This window comes from Podarcis tiliguerta (genome assembly GCF_965153285.1).
Source record: "Podarcis tiliguerta genome assembly, chromosome: 14".
Classification (NCBI taxonomy): Eukaryota; Metazoa; Chordata; class Lepidosauria; order Squamata; family Lacertidae; genus Podarcis; species Podarcis tiliguerta.
The window spans coordinates 50126405-50143471 of record NC_139547.1 but is presented as its reverse complement, the minus strand read 5'-3'; the positions used below and the strand labels follow the sequence as shown (position 1 = coordinate 50143471).

At 41.0% G+C, this 17067-nt stretch overlaps 1 protein-coding gene across 1 annotated transcript in view; it reads left to right on the top strand.

Annotated features, from left to right (window-relative positions):
• Positions 1-17067, top strand: part of MAD1L1 (mitotic arrest deficient 1 like 1) — a 436479-nt gene that overhangs the window by 101288 nt on the left and 318124 nt on the right. The gene's annotated exons all lie outside the window — the stretch shown is intronic.

The window sequence follows — 17067 nt, the reverse complement described above, 5'->3', positions numbered from 1 at the left end:
CTGAGGGTTGGATCCAACTAAGAGCTATCCGGACTAGACCCACTGAAATTGTTATTAGCCATGTATATTAGTTTTGATGGCTCTACTTTGAGTAGGGCTAGCAATAGCTACAACCCAGAATATGGTTGGAGAGAGAGAGGGTCTAGCACCTTCACTAAAATGAACAATTAATTTTTTAATTTTTAGAAATTGTTTATATAAACACACATGATATTTAACTTGAGAAACTCATGACTAATACACACAAAAAAGGAAATTGATTATTACTGTGAATTTCTATTTGTAGATTAGGTTGGATGACATTCTGTGAATAGGATGATTCCTCCCTCTGCCTTGATATGCAGGGTCTTCAAAGTCTCTTGCCTCTTCTTCCTGCGGGAGGAGTCATCCCACCCTCCGGATCAAACTGGTAGAGCAGAAACAACTCTTCCCCCTCCCGCAGTGCAGGAACTAAAAGAAATGTAATCTGTGTTTGGACCCCAGGCTTAGGGGCAGGGTATGACTCATGAAGCCTCTGTTTGACCCTTGGGGCTTTCTTCAGGCAGCCCCTTCCCAAACTACTGGCCTTGTGTCACACCATTCTTGCTGCTTTCAATATAACTTGAGTTGCATCTTCACAGCCGTCCAAGAAGATGCAAATCAGTTTCACCCTTCTGACAAAGATATTCAAATTCCTGCTCCTGGGATTTCATAACTTTTTCTTGGGCCCTCTAGACTTTATCGTGATAAAGCCGGCAGATGTGAGGGCAGCTGTGGCACACAGGCCAACACCTTATCTGATGCTCTGCATAGCAACATTATGTATTCCTAATGTGGTTTTACTCCGTCTTTTTATTAGAAGTGGAAGCCGTACTTGGCTTTCCTAATGTCAGTTCATAACTACTATCATTTCCATCTTGGGCACCAGCTATTTGTTCTTCGTTTTCATCAGCATAGAAACTTATATCATTTGATGTATTAAAGCATTCTGCTTCTTTCTTTGCTTATATTCACCAAGCTGCCTTTTCGCGTCTTCTTGCCGCTTCCACTTCTTGACTTGTCTTATGTTCAGGCATATATAATATAACTGCAAATATTTGGCAATCATTTTTAATGATTTTTATGTAATTTTACACACATTTTTCCATGGAAAAAATAAGACAAGTTTAAAATTATTGGAAATTCTGCAAAAACACATAAAAGTCAATATTTTTATGTACCATATTTTTCGCTCTATAACACGCACCCGACCATAACACGCACATAATTTTTAGAGGAGGAAAACAAGAAAAAAATATTCTAAACGAAACAGTGGATGTATGATTTTTGTGGTTCATGCTGTGGCCACAGACATGTGATCTGACGGTGAGTTTGGGGTAGCCCAATGCAAAAATCCTGAGGATCCATGTGGATCCATGCTTTGTAACCACGTTTTTGCACCACTGCGGCCCCAGGCAACAGTGGATGCGTGATTTTTTTGGTGCAAGCTGTAGCCATGGACATGCTATGTGATCTGATGGTGAATTTGGGGTGACCCAGTGCAAAAATCCTGAGGATCCATGTGGATCCGTGCTTTGTAACCAGGCTCTCTGTCCCTCTCTTCTCCCCACTCAGTGGCTCTTCTCCCGCTTTGCTGTTTCAAAGCGAGCAAAGCGAGCCACGGAGGAGGGAAGTAAGGGGAACCATGGATCCCCTGCTCACGACTGCAGCAGATCCCCCTGCCATCCATAGGCATTCGTTCCATAACACGCACAGACATTTCCCCTTACTTTCTAGGAGGAAAAAAGTGAGTGTTATGGAGCAAAAATACGGTAGTTATTTACCAACCAAAATGACAATATCTTTTGAATTCTTGGGTCATGTTGCAGCTTTTTAGGACCCCTCATTTCTGGAATTAAAAAGTTGAAAAATTCAACACACTCTATTCTCCATCCCTAGTTTAGATAGTACAGTTCTTGCTGAGGTAATTAAACTATTGCAAAGAGACTGTTAACTCTTTGTCTTGTGGATGGGGAACCTGTGGACCTCCAAATGTTCCTGGGCCACAACTCTCATCTCCTCTGATCATGGGCCAAGCAGTCCTGGTTTGTCTCCAAGTTTGGGGCAATTAATTTTTGTTATGGTGTAACGTCATTGTAGATGCGTCTGTGGGGTATTTGTTTGATGGAAGTAACTAGTTGTTTTTTCATTTTTGTTAGCTCATTATTTCATATTTAGCAATAAGAACCACATTTAATCTCAAACTTCCCTTTGCTGTCTTTGTAGATGGTAAATTGTTTTGTAGATTCATAACAGAGAAAATACAAGGCCCCCACATTTATATTTGTGCAGATGTTTCAAAAACAAAATCCCTGCTGAATATACATCCATCTGGCCAAACAAATTTTGAAAGTTGAGACGAGGTGCGCTCTGACCTGCATTTTTGCTTATTACCAATGTATTGCTAACATATATGAATATGGGATACCTGCAGTGTTTGAGTGTTAATCTTGCAGACAGATGGCATACTTTAAAGACATTTTCAGCAAAGCAGTTGTGTAGATAGATGCTTTCCCCATTATAATTAGCATGATTCGCTTGCCTGGTTCATACAAAAAACCTTTTCCTATCTGTAATCCAGAATTAAACAAACCTTGGCTTGCTCTTCTTGCAATTGCTGTATTAAATGTACTTGTTAAGATTGGGTTATGAGTCCTCTGTAGATGTCATAGAGGGGATGGTTGGATCCTGAGAAGGAAGGGAACAGCTCAGGGAGTTGGACTTGGATGACCCTGGGAAGGGTCCTAGAAGGATGGGGGAGGTGTAATTGGGACCCCAAGTGCTTGAGGAGGAAGGTAGTAGTTGAGAGAGTGGAGTATTGGATCCAGGGGAGGGACCAAGCGGGTTGGCAGCAGCATGTTCTCCAGTGAATGGGAAACAGCTGGTCGGAAACCTCCTGCTGTAGAACTGCCCTGGCACCTCCTGCCAAGGAGGAACCTCTTCTTCCACACAAGACAACTGAGTAAATCAGAAACTGAGCTGGCACTGATTTCAACTCCAAGGACACTGAGATGTCAGTGCAAGTATGAACAAACCTCACAAGTTCAGCTTATTTGAACAAGTGCCCGTTTACTTGCCCAATCCCAAAACTTTGGTTGCTTGCTGTGCTGTGACTACCCTGGCCTCCAAATTGTCTTAACTTGCATTTAGCCATGTATCTTTATCTCTTATGCACATGCTGCACCTTGTTACCTGTTCCTTGCCCAAGTACAAGTATGATTTATGTGGTGTTAAATTTTTTGGAAGAAACCAAACTGGGAATTTGATTTTTTCTTCTGCTGCCATCATTGAGGGGAATCATACTAGTGATGAAGTCACCAAAGGCCAAAGGCCGCTTCTTGTAGCCATAATATTAACAAGAGAGATATGATCTGCATGAAGGCCACTTGTCACTTCTTAGACTTTTTCTTCCTTTTACAGTGGTACATGCTTTTCCTTTGCAAATGTAGTGGAATTAGTTTCAATCTTTTCAGTTGGGGATGGGGAAGTTGTGGGCCTCCAGATGTTGGACTCCAACTTCTCTCATCCTTCCTATTGGCCATGCTGGCTAGAGCTGATGGACGTTTGAGTCCCACAACATACAGAGGGCACAAGGTTGGAAAAAGGTGCTCTCTGCAGTCCCCTTTCCCCTGACCAGTTAGCAACTTCCTAGTGGTTGCTTGTTTCTTTAGGTGAAAGTCCTTCCCCTAGCTTATCTGGTTCCAGGGGAAATATGGATATCTGGCTGCAGGCAAGTGGAAGTCTCACATTCCTTCTACATGACCACACATCTTCAGGTTGGCTTGACAGCATATTTCTGTATATTCGAAGATAGCTTCCCCCTCTGATGTGAGCCTAGTTAGTGGGAGTGATTTGTTAGTGGGAATGATTCGACTTAGACAACAGCCTGGAGTGGGTAATTGCAAGGCTGTGTGTGGATTGTTCCTATTGTACCCTGTGTTGGTAATTTCCTTATTTGTTTTTATAGTATGGCATTGAGAAGTCACAGGTCTTTTCTTTCCTCTTTCATGAGGGCTAGAAACTGCTACAAAAAAAAAAGTAAAGAAAAAAGCTGGCTTACTTAGGCATTCATCTAATAGCAGACATACAAAACAAACAGACAGCAATTATTGTGAGACTGGCAACAAAATCACTAGAGTCGATGGCTCTAATTAAGTCCCTAAGGGAATTGGTCAGGAGGAGAGCCAACATCTCCAATGAAAAGAACTGTATTGCAATATTTAATTGCCTCAATTACTGTGTTGTTAGCAATAAGGATAGATTTCTTAATTTATCTTAAATGATAAAATTGTACTTTCATATGTGTTGATTCTTGTGGAAGTTTATATTTAGGAAACAGGACCCATAATAGTAAGTATTTTATAAACAAATGCTTTACAGTCTAAACAGTTTGTGTATTCTTATGTGAAACACAAATGCAAAATTATTTAAATCTGATGTGAAGTCTGATGATTTAAACTCTCTTAAGTAATAAAAATAATGCTTACAGTAGCAAGGATTTGGAAAGTCTAAACATGTAAGTATCCAGTGCATAGCTGGATTTATTGAGATTCGAATAACTCTGTGTAACTTCAGATAGTCCTCCATGCTTCTGGAAACAGAAAAGCCCATGGGGACTATATTGCTGAGAATGCACAGAGAAGGGCAACTGCCATACTTAAATATCTTAGGACCCACAGCCTTTAAACTGTCTGAAGCAAAGTCAGTTGCTCAGCTTTTATATGGATCCCAACTAGGCTCCTTCCCTAATCTTACATCACTGGTACTAGTATATTCTAAATTCCTAAGATCAGTTCTTCAAGTGCCAAAATATGTTTCAAATGCTACCTTGAGACAGGTTTTGTAAGAGCAGAGTCCAGGGTGTGGATGGCCACACTTAATTTCTGGCTTAGACTATCCTTTTAACCACATGGCCTTGCCTCACTAATGATAAAGGACGGCTTTCAAACAACATGGAAATGAGCAGTGGTAGACAAAATGTTAATTCTAAGTCTTACCCCACAGCTTTTACTTAGCATGGGCCATGCTGTGAACAGGCCAAAGAAACCATTAAAGAGTGTATGGTTGATATAGAATGTAAGTCAGATATAACCAGGTCCTCCAATTACATTACCAGTGAAACCTCTCCTCCCCAATGGCATATTTAACTGATCTGGAAATACCAAAACAGCGAAGAGCTTTCCCTCTTGCTTGTTGCCAGGCTCTCCCTTCAGCCATCCAGGAAGGTCGCTTCAGGAAGACACCTTATGAGGGGGGAAAATGCCTCTGTGGCTCTGGGCACATAGAAACAATTGAACATGTTTTTCTCCACTGCCAGTATTACACAAACATATGTGCTAGGTTTATCCTGCCAATAATACCTGAATTTCCAGGACACACAGGGTAACTCTATATCTCCTTACTGCTCCAAAATATAAATCCTGATACAACATATTCAGTTGCCAGATATTATCCTGCTATGATTGACATATGTCAGAGGATAGTATGTGCCACACAGCAGGTCTGAAACTGAAGGTCTGATTTACATGATTTATGTGCTTTTATCTTATGCTGGTCTACTGCAACTGAGAGTATGTGTATGTGCACCCTCTACTTCTGCAGTTGCCCTATTGTCTATCTAACATGTTTTATTTATGTATGGAGGTGCTTTTATCTTATGCTGGTCTATGACCGTAATAAAGATTTTGATTGGATCTCTGTAACTTCTATTGGCAATCTTACTTTATTTCAATAAAAGGTAATTTTTTGCAAAGATAAAGTTGAAATGCAGAAGGCAGTAGTATCTCTCTCCCCTCTTTCTTCCAGCCCTGCTTATACCATTTAAACACTTTTAGCATTTTCAAGTGCTTTTGAATTTTTATTTTATTTGTTGTTGTTGAGCTTTGTGGGACGCAAATGTGTGTGTGAGTGTGTTGAGGAATTTTGAAAGCGTGAAATTTTTCAGTACGTGGAATTTCACTTATTAGTTGCAGCTCTACTCATGAAGGAAATAATTGCTTTTGGTCCATGTACTGCCCTGCATACATGAACTGAGAAGCAGGAGCCAAGACGCTGAAGTACCATAACAAAAACCACAGCTTGCTGGCACTTCCTTAGAAGAGGCATTCTGTCTTCTGGTTTTCACATAGCATAGGGTTCCCCTAAAGTGCCTTTGGAAGTTTGTCTGAAATACAGCTTGCAGTTGGTCCAAAATAGAGCTACAATATTATTAACTTGGGACGGTGCATCCACTATATGTCATCATTAGCTTTATCAACTATTTCAATAATCTATGTGATTTTAAACTGTGTGTGGTGGGGTATTGCTTTTTTTGCTATTACTGTATGTTATTTATCTTTGTGTTTTTATACTGTAAACTGCCCTGTGATCCTCACATGAAGAGTGGTGTATAAATATAACAACAACAACAACAACAACAACAACAACGACCAGCTGTACTCCTTCTAAATCCATTAATGGGTCCTATATGAAGTGCTCATTTTAACCTCTAAAGACTTTAGTGGCTTGGGTTGAGGTTATCTGAAAGATTTCTTTCTTTCTCATATGCCTGCCTAAAGCTTAAGGTCCTTTTTAGAAGCTGTGTCCCTCCTCCAAGTGAAGTGAGGCTAGTGACCACCAGAGGGAGGGCATTCATAATAGTTGCACCCCAACTATGCAATATCCTCCACAGCAAGGCTGTGTACTGTCTTTATGGGTCCCCCTGCCCCCCGTATACTGTAGAGACATTTTAATCCACCCCAGCCATTTAAACAACTTGGTAAAGGGTGGTGGTAAAAAAACTCCAAAAGAAAACAGTTCTCAAAGTTAGAGCTTTGCGTATGAATAAACAATACTTTAAAAGGAGAAAAGCATACACTCTTTGTTTTATAGATGATATTACAAACATTACATCAGACCCCTGTCTTAGAAAAGGCATTCGGATATAAACTAAATAGCTGATGCTTTGAGCTGTCTTCTGTGCTGCCTGCAGCTCTACCTTGCTTTGTGCTCCACCCTCAGGTTAACTAAAGAGATTATAACAGAACAGTACAGTAAGCCCACAAGTTATGCAGGTATTGTGTTTTGGGGACCGCCCCACAACCAAAATGGCATATAGTCAAAACACATTTGTGGGTAAGATTGCCAAAGTCCTTCCCCCCAGACACCCACCCCCTTTCCACCCCTCATTCATTCATTCGCCATGTATGTAAAGCTGAATATGCACAAGTTAAATGTGTGTAAATTGTGGGCTTATTGTATTGGCTGCCAACTGCTGGAGAGTGCTGTACTGCTGATCTTTTTGTGATCTCTCCATCAACATCTGGTTGGTCACTGTGGGAACAAGATGCTGGACTAGATAGGTCTTTGCTCTATTCTAGCAGGTCTCTTTGCATTCTTATAGAGCTGTTTTTATATACAGTATTTCCTTGCTTGAGCTTTGCATATTAAGTCAACAGATCTTATACTTGCCACAATAGAACCCCTGCTTCTTAAGCTGAGGGAGCCTGGATTTCTGTTAGCTCCTGAAAAGAATAAGTGTTTGCATATTGGATTTGTTTAGTGTGTTTCCATACTGTGTAAGCAGAAAACACGCCTATAATTTTTATATAGAACTAGCCATGCCTTTTTAAAGGTCACTCCTATCTCAGTCAGTTCTTAAAGTTCAGGAGGAAATAAACTGCTTAGAGTTGGCATTTTCAAGTCAAGTGTCAACTTTCTGAGCCCCAAGCCAAGGAACACAGATGAGAGAGAACAGGAGATTAATAAACCAGCTGCATGACTGATGGATCTAATGATTGGTGTGTAGGAACATACCTTTGGTCTTTTGTGTTTTTCTCCTGTGTGGGAGAGATTTGGAGGCTCCACTTTTCACTTTGCAATGCACTTTGCAAGCCTTTTATATCACCTGTTTCCTTACTCATTAGTCTGCTGACGCAAGCATAAGATTTGTCACTGCTGATAAAGCTGGAGATAAGGAATGTTTCATGACAATGTCACTATGTGTAGCCCTTTAGCCACATGGCATGTGGTTAGTAGGTAGGGCAAAAAAAAACACCTCTAGTAGTTTGGGAGGCACTGGAGTAGGAAAACTGCCAAGGTGGACTTGGACACCAACTGCATTGACTTCTCTTTTGTATGCGGGGGGACAGTAAGATCAATAAGGAAATAAACAGAAAGAATGGGCTTTATTAATCGGCTGTTTTGGAGGCAGCAGGGAAGATTATAATGGAACACAGGTGCTGATCGAAAGGAGCACTGAGCTTAAGCTATCTACTGTTGGCTTCTGAAGTGTTTGTATTGATTGTGGGAGATGTAGGGTACAGCAGTATCAGACCTGCTAATTGGGAATCTGGGGTTGCCTCAGGGACAGGAAGAAACATGGGTTTCTGTTGTCACAGTTTTCTTCTTTTGCCTGGCTTCATATGTACCACTCTGGGGTTGCTCAGCAATGGGCATGGCCTGAGAGGCCGTAAGCTCTTGACTATCCAGATTTGACAGCTTGGGTCACTCTGTAGCCTCTCAGCCTATTGGTGGTATATGAAGCATAAGCAGGGGGTGGTCATTCTCCAGGAACATTTGCAATATATGCTGTAGAAGGTTCATTTAAAGATACAAGAAGAGCCTTATGTCTCTTATAATATAAACTGCCCAAAAGATTACAGTCCAGGTACATGCACATAAGTCAGTCGTAAGTCAAATATAAAAATCTAGCATTTATAAATGCTATATGCTTATCTAGAAATATTTTCTCCTGTACGGAGGAAGGGATCCTATTGTGGGTTGTCTCCACTCACTCCACTCTGCCAGCACAAACCTAGTTATATAAAAGTTTAAAGGTATTTTAAAGAGAAAAAGAAAGGCTTGTGGCATCAATTTGCAAAGAGTTTTACCACCTATGTAAGACAACCCTTTTTGTTCTATATAGAAGTGTATGCGCATGTGTGTGTCCTTGTGCTTGCTTGTTTGCTTGCTCATATGTGCACACATGCATTGGTGTGCGTGTAGATCTGTAGAAATGTGGGCCATCTCAAAATGAATTGCAGATTATTGTGATTCAGAATGGCCTCCTTCAGTGAGTTTGTTTTGCTTTTTAATCCCAGTATATTCGACAAAAGTCTATGAAAGGGTGGGGGTAGCAATTTACTCCTCCTATCCCCTCCCCTAAGTTACCAGTTACCTGTTATTTTAACCACTGAGTTTAAAATGCCACAGTCTTCTTGACTATATGCAAGAGGGGGAAAGCACTAATATTAGCACATAAGAAAACTTGGAAATATATACTCTAATGACAAATTCATTTTGTACATTGGTTGTTGTTAAATTAAAAAAAGGAGGAAAATGCCACAATCTGGCATGTATTAAATATTATGTGTAACATTAAATAATCTTTCAGCATTATCTTTCACAGTTATCTTTCAGCGCCCCAAAATTGAACTAACGTCCCAGTAACAAAGAATGTTGGACAGTCCTGAACAGCTAAGTGTCAGGCTATATAAATGTATGCTTTTATTATATTTGTACCATATAGAGGCAACTCCCCATTTACACGGGGGTTGTGTTTTGAGGCATCGTGTGTCATCAGGACACGAGTAAGCCCGCCCCATTCTGCCCACTTCTGGTGTTGAAAATGGCACACATTTCAGAGGTCACACACAAATGAGGAGTTGCCTGCATCCACTTTTCCCCTTACAATAACCTTGTCAGGTAAAGCTAGGTTGCAAGCTTGGCAATTTGCCAAAGGTCACTTTGGGGGCTTCATGGTTTAGAATGGAAGCTTGAATTCAAGTTCCTCAAGTTTGTAGTCTGACACTCTAACCCAGCGCTTTCCCAACTTTTCATATTGGTGACATACTTTTTAGACGTGCATCATTTCACAACAGAGTAATTCAGTTTTACTAGGAAACCGGAGGTTAAATTAACCCTTTTCCATTCCTGGGAGGAGCACAGGGAATGTTTGTGCGACACACCTACACACTGTAGCTGACACACTAATGTGTCGCAACACACAGTTTGGTAAACTCTGCTCTAGCCTCTGTACTATACAGACTCTTGTTCAGAAGGTTGTCTTCTAATTTTGAGTGTCTGTGTGCAAGTTGAAATGTTTCCTATTGGAAATATCATAATAATGCTGGGTGAGATTTATTTTTGTGACATATTTCCCCCCCTTCCCTTATTGAATTAGGTGGCTCTTTCCCTCCTAATCATATGCTTGCGTTCTCATCCTGCTTGCTCATTTTCTACTGCCTGTTTTCACTGTTGCTATCATTTGTGAGGAACCATCTGTTAGAAATTCTGAGGTTGGTACAACAACTGTGTCTAGTATCCAGAGACTAAAGGCTGCAGTGTAGTTACTGAGTTGAAACAATATCATTTTATTCGGGGTCATTGAAGAGGCCTCTCACAGATTGATTGATTTATTTCCTCTCTCTCTCTCTCTCTCTCTCTCTCTCTCTCTCTCTCTCTCTCTTTCTCTTTCCCCCTCTCCCAATTGCAAAGGACTAGCAATTTGTGAAATAAAAACACACAGATCATAAAACTGGGTGACCAGCAATGTGTGATGCTCATTTCCTGCTGGAGGACAGTAATATGCATTCAAAATTAAGTCTGATTGAAAAAGGTCAGCTCAGACAGTCCTGTGGAGTATTCATAAAGCAGTAATGAGTCATGATTCTGTGAGGGCTTTTTGTCACTAAAGTGCCGTGCTGGTTTCAAGGTTTTGGGGTTAATGGTTTTTTTGTTGTAAGTTCTTAACATTTTTCTATTACTACTTGTTTTTTTAAAAATAAGTTATTGTCCTCTTGTCAGGAGCATTGCAACAAGCCTCACTGACAATCTTCCATTCAGCAGTGTTAAATCTCTCCTTTTTTTGCAGCCGCTTTCCTGAACGCCAATGTAAATGCAGTCTCAAGGCTTTTACAGTACCAGTGAGATGTCACAGCTGCTCTTGTCCTTTGTCTCCCAGAAGCTTCTTGTACTTTCCTTTGCTTAAACACTGTGGAGCTGAACTGCATACCTGACTGCTCAATCTTGAAAACAGCTTTTCTTTCAGATCTGGCACTTGTGTTGCTGTGTGTTGTGTCCTGAAGCATGATTTCTGCTGTCTGACCTAGTGACATGAGCTAGGTAACCTGGTTACCAGCCCCGGGCCTGCAACAATGACAGGGGAGTTCTCCAGTCTTGACTTCTGCAAATACTTTTATGCATATATCAAAACAAAATGAAGCCTTTCATGTCATCATCCCAGTCCCATGGAATGTTCTGCCAAGAGAGATTCAGGGGGTGCCTTCTGTTTCAACCTTCAAATGCCTGCTGAAAAGTATGCCAGGCTTTATGTAGGCAATTACGAATACATCGTTAGTTGATGATCTCAGATCTTAATTTTTTATGTATTTTGTTCAATATGGATACTGTTGCAAATCACTCTGATATTTTTTATGATATAGCATTTATTTTTATAAATGAATTATTAATTAATTATTGTCTAGCCTGATAGCCATGTTGAAAAATATACAGTACTGGCATTCTGTGGGTGAGAATAACTTGTAGAATTTACCTTGCTGTTTCTGGATGTCTCAGACAACAGAGAGAGCACAGTGGGTTGAAGAGATGGGCAGTTTTCTTGAAGTCTGCTAGGGAGGGAAAAGGTGGTTGGACAGAAGGTTGAAGGGCCACAGACAGCTTATGAAACTTATGACTTACAATGTGGGTTTGAACTCTAGTGCAGAAGTGGAGAACTTGTAGCTCTCAGATACTGTTGGATTCTCAACTCTCATCAGTCCCAGCCAAGCGTTGCCAATGGTGAGGGATGATGGGAGTTGTAGTCTAAACATGTCTGGAGGGCCACATGTTCTCCATCCCTGCTATAATTGATGCGTGGTTTTAGGGTACACTGTTTGTCTGTCCCCACTGTTTATTCTATGGTTGTTCCTAGTACCTTGTGGAGGGCACACTATTAAGCGAATAGTTATATTTTCAAAGTGTTCTGCAGCAAGAACAGGCAACAGCTAGGAGGTAATGGTATGAGAAGGGATTGTGTGCTTCCATGTTGTGCCTAGGCATCAAAACTCATTCCTGAAGTGCACAACAGTGTGATTGCAGGTAAGGAACTGATGGGGTAAATTGGATTATTTATTATGGTTTGGATTGAGTCGAAATAGTGGAGGGCAATTTTTCTCTCTTTCTCACTTCAAGGTCAGATGAGAGTATTTACTATTCTCTCTGTTTATCTGTGGATGCAAATTGAATTTGGTGATTCAAATTGATGAAATGTTAGAAATAAAAAACTCATCAGAGGCGACACGGAGAGAAATTACTGGGTTGAAATGGCTAGTGGGTTCACCATTCCATGTCCTGGCCTCTCCTTTGATTAGTAATTATTTCAATCTTTGCCCCCCCCCATCCATTTCATTCTCAGTTTTGTTTCAGTTGTTTTGATTTCTGTTTTTCAAGGGAAAAAATGTAATGACACTCTGAAGCATTTAGATTTGGAATTGGATGGTTGCAATAGCCAGCTGCAGGCAGGCAGCTCAGACTTGAACCTGAGGGAGGCACTGTTCAACTTTCACTTTTATAAGTTGATTTTCACTTATTAGCATATGCCTTCAGGCTTATAAGTCTGCCATAGTAAGCTGATGAGCTTTCGGGTCCCTTCCCTCAATTGAAAGCAGGAGAATGTGAGCCATATTTTACAGCTGATATTGGAAGAGGGACCATAGCTCAACAACTGAGCAATGCTTTGTGTGTAGAAAGTCTCTGGTTCAATCATTGGCATCTTTATATGTAGCTGGTGATGGATAAACAAAAAGCACTTCTGCCTGAGAACCTGGAAAGCTGTTGCCAGTCAGAGTAGAGAATATTGGCCTAGATGGACAAATAATCTCACCATTTATAAACCAGCTTCCTACATTAATCACAGATCACCACTCCAAATGCTTAATTATTCAAAATTTTTGTCCAAGTGCTTGACAGTCCCAACTTACCATACTTTCCCTTGTATTAGACAAGGGTTTTTTACTCCAAAAGTAAAGTAAAAAGTGGGGTGGGTGGGTGTGTCATCTTATACATGGGTAGTGCAGAGGGGGGACAGGCGATTGGTTGCATCCGCGAGCAGGATCTAGCGATTGGGTGGCTGAATGGTGTCTTCTGCAAGGGCTGCTTTGTATTGGCTGCTGCTTTGTCAACCGGGTGGGTTATTTGTGGATGTGTCAAAGGCTGCTTTGGATTGGCTGCCGCTTCTGCAATTTGGCTTGCGTCGCTTGCGATTGTTAGTGTTTGCCAGTTGGGTGAGTGATATTCCGTTCGGCATGCTCCCCCCTGAGCCCCAAAATAGGGCCCAAAATAGGGGGCGCCTTATACATGGGGGCATCTTATAGACGGAAAAGTACTGTATATTCTGCCCTTCCTCCCAGAAGAGCCCAGGGCAGCAAACAAGTGAAAAAACAGTAAAAATATATTTAAAACAATTCCAATTTTGTGCAACCTTCTTGGTGTGTGTTCTACTATTTTAAGACTGTCATTTATGCAAGTCCCTTCTGATCTGCTAACCCTGGCATTAATACCCCCACACCAGATTTTTTGTTGTTGCTGTGCAACTCTCACTGTGCCCTTTTGCACTTTTTCCATTATCATCCGTACAATAAGACAGTTACCTCAATTGCTGTTATAACAAGTAGTTAAGCAGAACAGGGATTTGTTTTTGTTTTTAGTCATTACTTTCAGTGACACCCATTGCTATATCTGTGGGGTGGTGGGTTGCTTAAAAGAAAATTATAGTAGATTGTTATGTATTTAATAGCCTGCAGTGACTTCTGTAATTTTTTTGAGGTGTGAGGGAAACTATTAAACGCACGTAATAGCCTCTCTATTCACTATGTCACTCATTGTCCTTGGAAAGACTGAGGACTTCTTGAAAGTGGAGTTTTATCATTAAGATTATATTAAAGTGGCCTGGAGAAAGGGAAGAGCAGAGCATTAAAAGAGATACTCAGCTTGGAGCACAAAGAACCTTCATTCAATAGACTTGGGGCAGTGTGGAGCATTAATAGACTGATAAACAGAAGTGGCTTTTCCTCTTTAAGGCCAGGAATATGTACTTTGAACTTGCAAAGATTTCTGGAAATGCCAGTGCTCTCATAGTTCAATGCATTCTTCAGATGCGAGGTTTAATTTTTTATGAGTTTTGAAAAAGAAAGAAAGGAAAGGTTTGGATCATGTGATGCATTGGACTTAAAAGAGCCAGGCGTTTATCCAGCAAGGGTGTGGAGGGTTATGGCTCTTCTGGGCAGTGACATACTGGATTGAGTTGCCATAACCACTGTAAGCTTGCTGGCTGTCAATATGATGAAAATAATTAATCTACCTGCTTTTGCTTAGCAGCTAACCTGGGAACTTCTGCTGCGCCTGGTTCTTCCTTTCTGAGATTTAGGCAGTAGAAAGACCCATAGTTCTGGGTGGAAGAGGAGTGAAGAGTATTGAGCTAGGCAGCAGACCACCCAGTTGTCATAATGTGGAGTATAATTGGATGACAGTCAATGGGAACAGGCGGAAAGGACTTAATGATAAATATTTTATCATTTTAAATCAGAACCAGTTAAGGCAGTGAAGGTCCTGTGTGAATGTCTGGAGGCGGTTGGAGGATGGATGGTGGCTAACGGATTGAGGTTGAATCCTGACAAGACAGAAGTACTGTTCTTGGGGGACAGGGGGCGGGCTGGTGTCGAGGACTCCCTGGTCCTGAATGGGGTAGCTGTGCCCCTGAAGGACCAGGTGCGCAGCCTGGGAGTCATTTTGGACTCACAGCTGTCCATGGAGGTGCAGGTTAATTCTGTGTCCAGGGCAGCTGTCTACCAGCTCCATCTGGTATGCAGACTGAGACCCTACCTGCCCACAGACTGTCTTGCCAGAGTGGTGCATGCTCTAGTTATCTCCCGCTTGGAGTACTGCAATGTGTTTTACATTATATTTCTGTGCGGGTGGCGCTGTGGGTAAAACCTCAGCGCCTAGGACTTGCCGATCGTCAGGTTGGCGGTTCGAATCCCTGTGGCGGGGTGTGCTCCCGTTGCTTGGTCCCAGCGCCTGCCAACCTAGCAGTTCGAAAGCACCCCCGGGTGCAAGTAGATTAATAGGGACCGCTTACTAGTGGGAAGGTAAATGGCGTTCCGTGTGTTGCGCTGGCTCGCCAGATGCAGCTTGTCACGCTGGCCACGTGACCTGGAAGTGTCTTCGGACAGCGCTGGCCCCCGGTCTCTTAAGCGAGATGGGCGCGCAACCCCAGAGTCGGACACGACTGGCCCGTACGGGCAGGGGTACCTTTACCTTTACCTTTACTATATTTCTGTGCTGGGATGGGGTGGATCAACATGCTGTCTTTTACTTTGTACATATCTTTTTGCGCAGAGTGAAAGGCAGAGTTTCCATTCACCTCTTCTGTAGCACTGGGGGGAAATCCTGCTGCTTATTTTTTAATAGCAGATAGCAGACTTTTATCTTTGGTCTTTGCATTGGGGTGTTTAGTGCTAAGATAGGAGGTAAGAGATCTCTCTGGCTACTTTTTAAAGAGGACCTCTAAAGAGCAGCCAGAGGGATCTTTTATCTCCCTAAGGGCTTATCTCTGATCTTAGCATTGTGGTGGTTAATGCTGAAATGATAGATAAAAGATCACTTTGACTGTTCTGATCTTCCTGATCGGGAGATAATGCACTCTGTCTGCTCTTCAGAGATTCTTCTCTAAAGAGCAGTGACTTTTGTTTCATGAGCAGGCCATAAGATAAAGCTTTGTGGGCTGAATGGCCACTTTCCATCTTTTCATTGGCTGGGTCTTTACTGCAGAACACGGGTTAGCCACCTTTGCTCTTAAACCAGTTAAGGTTAAGACGGGTGTTGTTCCTTTAACAATTTATGCCAATTATTTTAACTCCCACATAATTGAAACAGCATAAGTAAAATAAAATGGCACTGGCTCAACTGCTGTGGCTCCAGTGTGGATCATGGCCTGCCAATTCTATGTCCTCTCATTCTGCCAACTAGAATGAAAATTAATTGGAAGTCCAATTTTGTTTTCAGCTCTATGCATTTTTTCTCAGTTGTATCATCTAACAGCTAGTTTATCCAAGAATGACCATGCATAAAATTGGGTCTTTTCATCTGTGTTTTGATATCTTAGCAGTTGGAAGGGGGAGAAAAGCCATCTCTTCCCCCTTTTGAGAGTCTTTTTTCTTTTCTTTTCTTTTTTGAAATTCTGGTATTCATAATAGTTTCTTAAAAGAAGATGTACATGCTACTCTATGGCAAAGGTTTCATTTTCTGTGTAACTAATTAATTAAAACAGAGAAGGGGGCAGGGGCATAGTGATGTTCCGGTTATTAAATTAGCCATTTTCTGCAGTAGATTTATAGTCTTTGTGATTAACTTTCCCACCTGGATATGACAATGGAAATAATCTATTTTACACTCTATTAAATTGGTATATGAATAGCTTCAAATTGAACTGGAACTTTCATATACATCTTTGATTCATTGAAAGATTTAAGATGTAAATATGAATCAGATGGTGGATGGAGGAGGATTTGATTGACATTCCTGGTCAGTACATGCTTAGTTTCCTATGATAACAAAAAAACAGGCCTGGAAAGAGAAAAATTATTCAGTCATACCAGAGTTGTGTTTCGGTTTGTCAGAGATACATACATACATATATAGTTTAGACAGAAATATCTTGTTGTAAAGAAAAATATGGTTATTTATATTTATTTATTTAAAAATATTCTGCTTTTCACCATCTAAAAATCAAAATATACAACATAAAAATTAAAACATAAATTAAATATTAGAAGTTTTAAATATCAGAATTTTAAACAATATCATGAGAAAATTTTCAGGTAACACATTATTTTCCCCAGCATGCTTGGGCACTGATAGAAAGTGTGATTTTTTAATTTTCATTCATAAATGCTATGGTTCTGAGATCTCAGGTATAGAAGGTACTCCTCACACAACTATTTGGAGTATCTTGTGGGCTTGGCTATGTTAGAAGAGAAAATATTGGAGCCACATAACAATATATTCTATTAA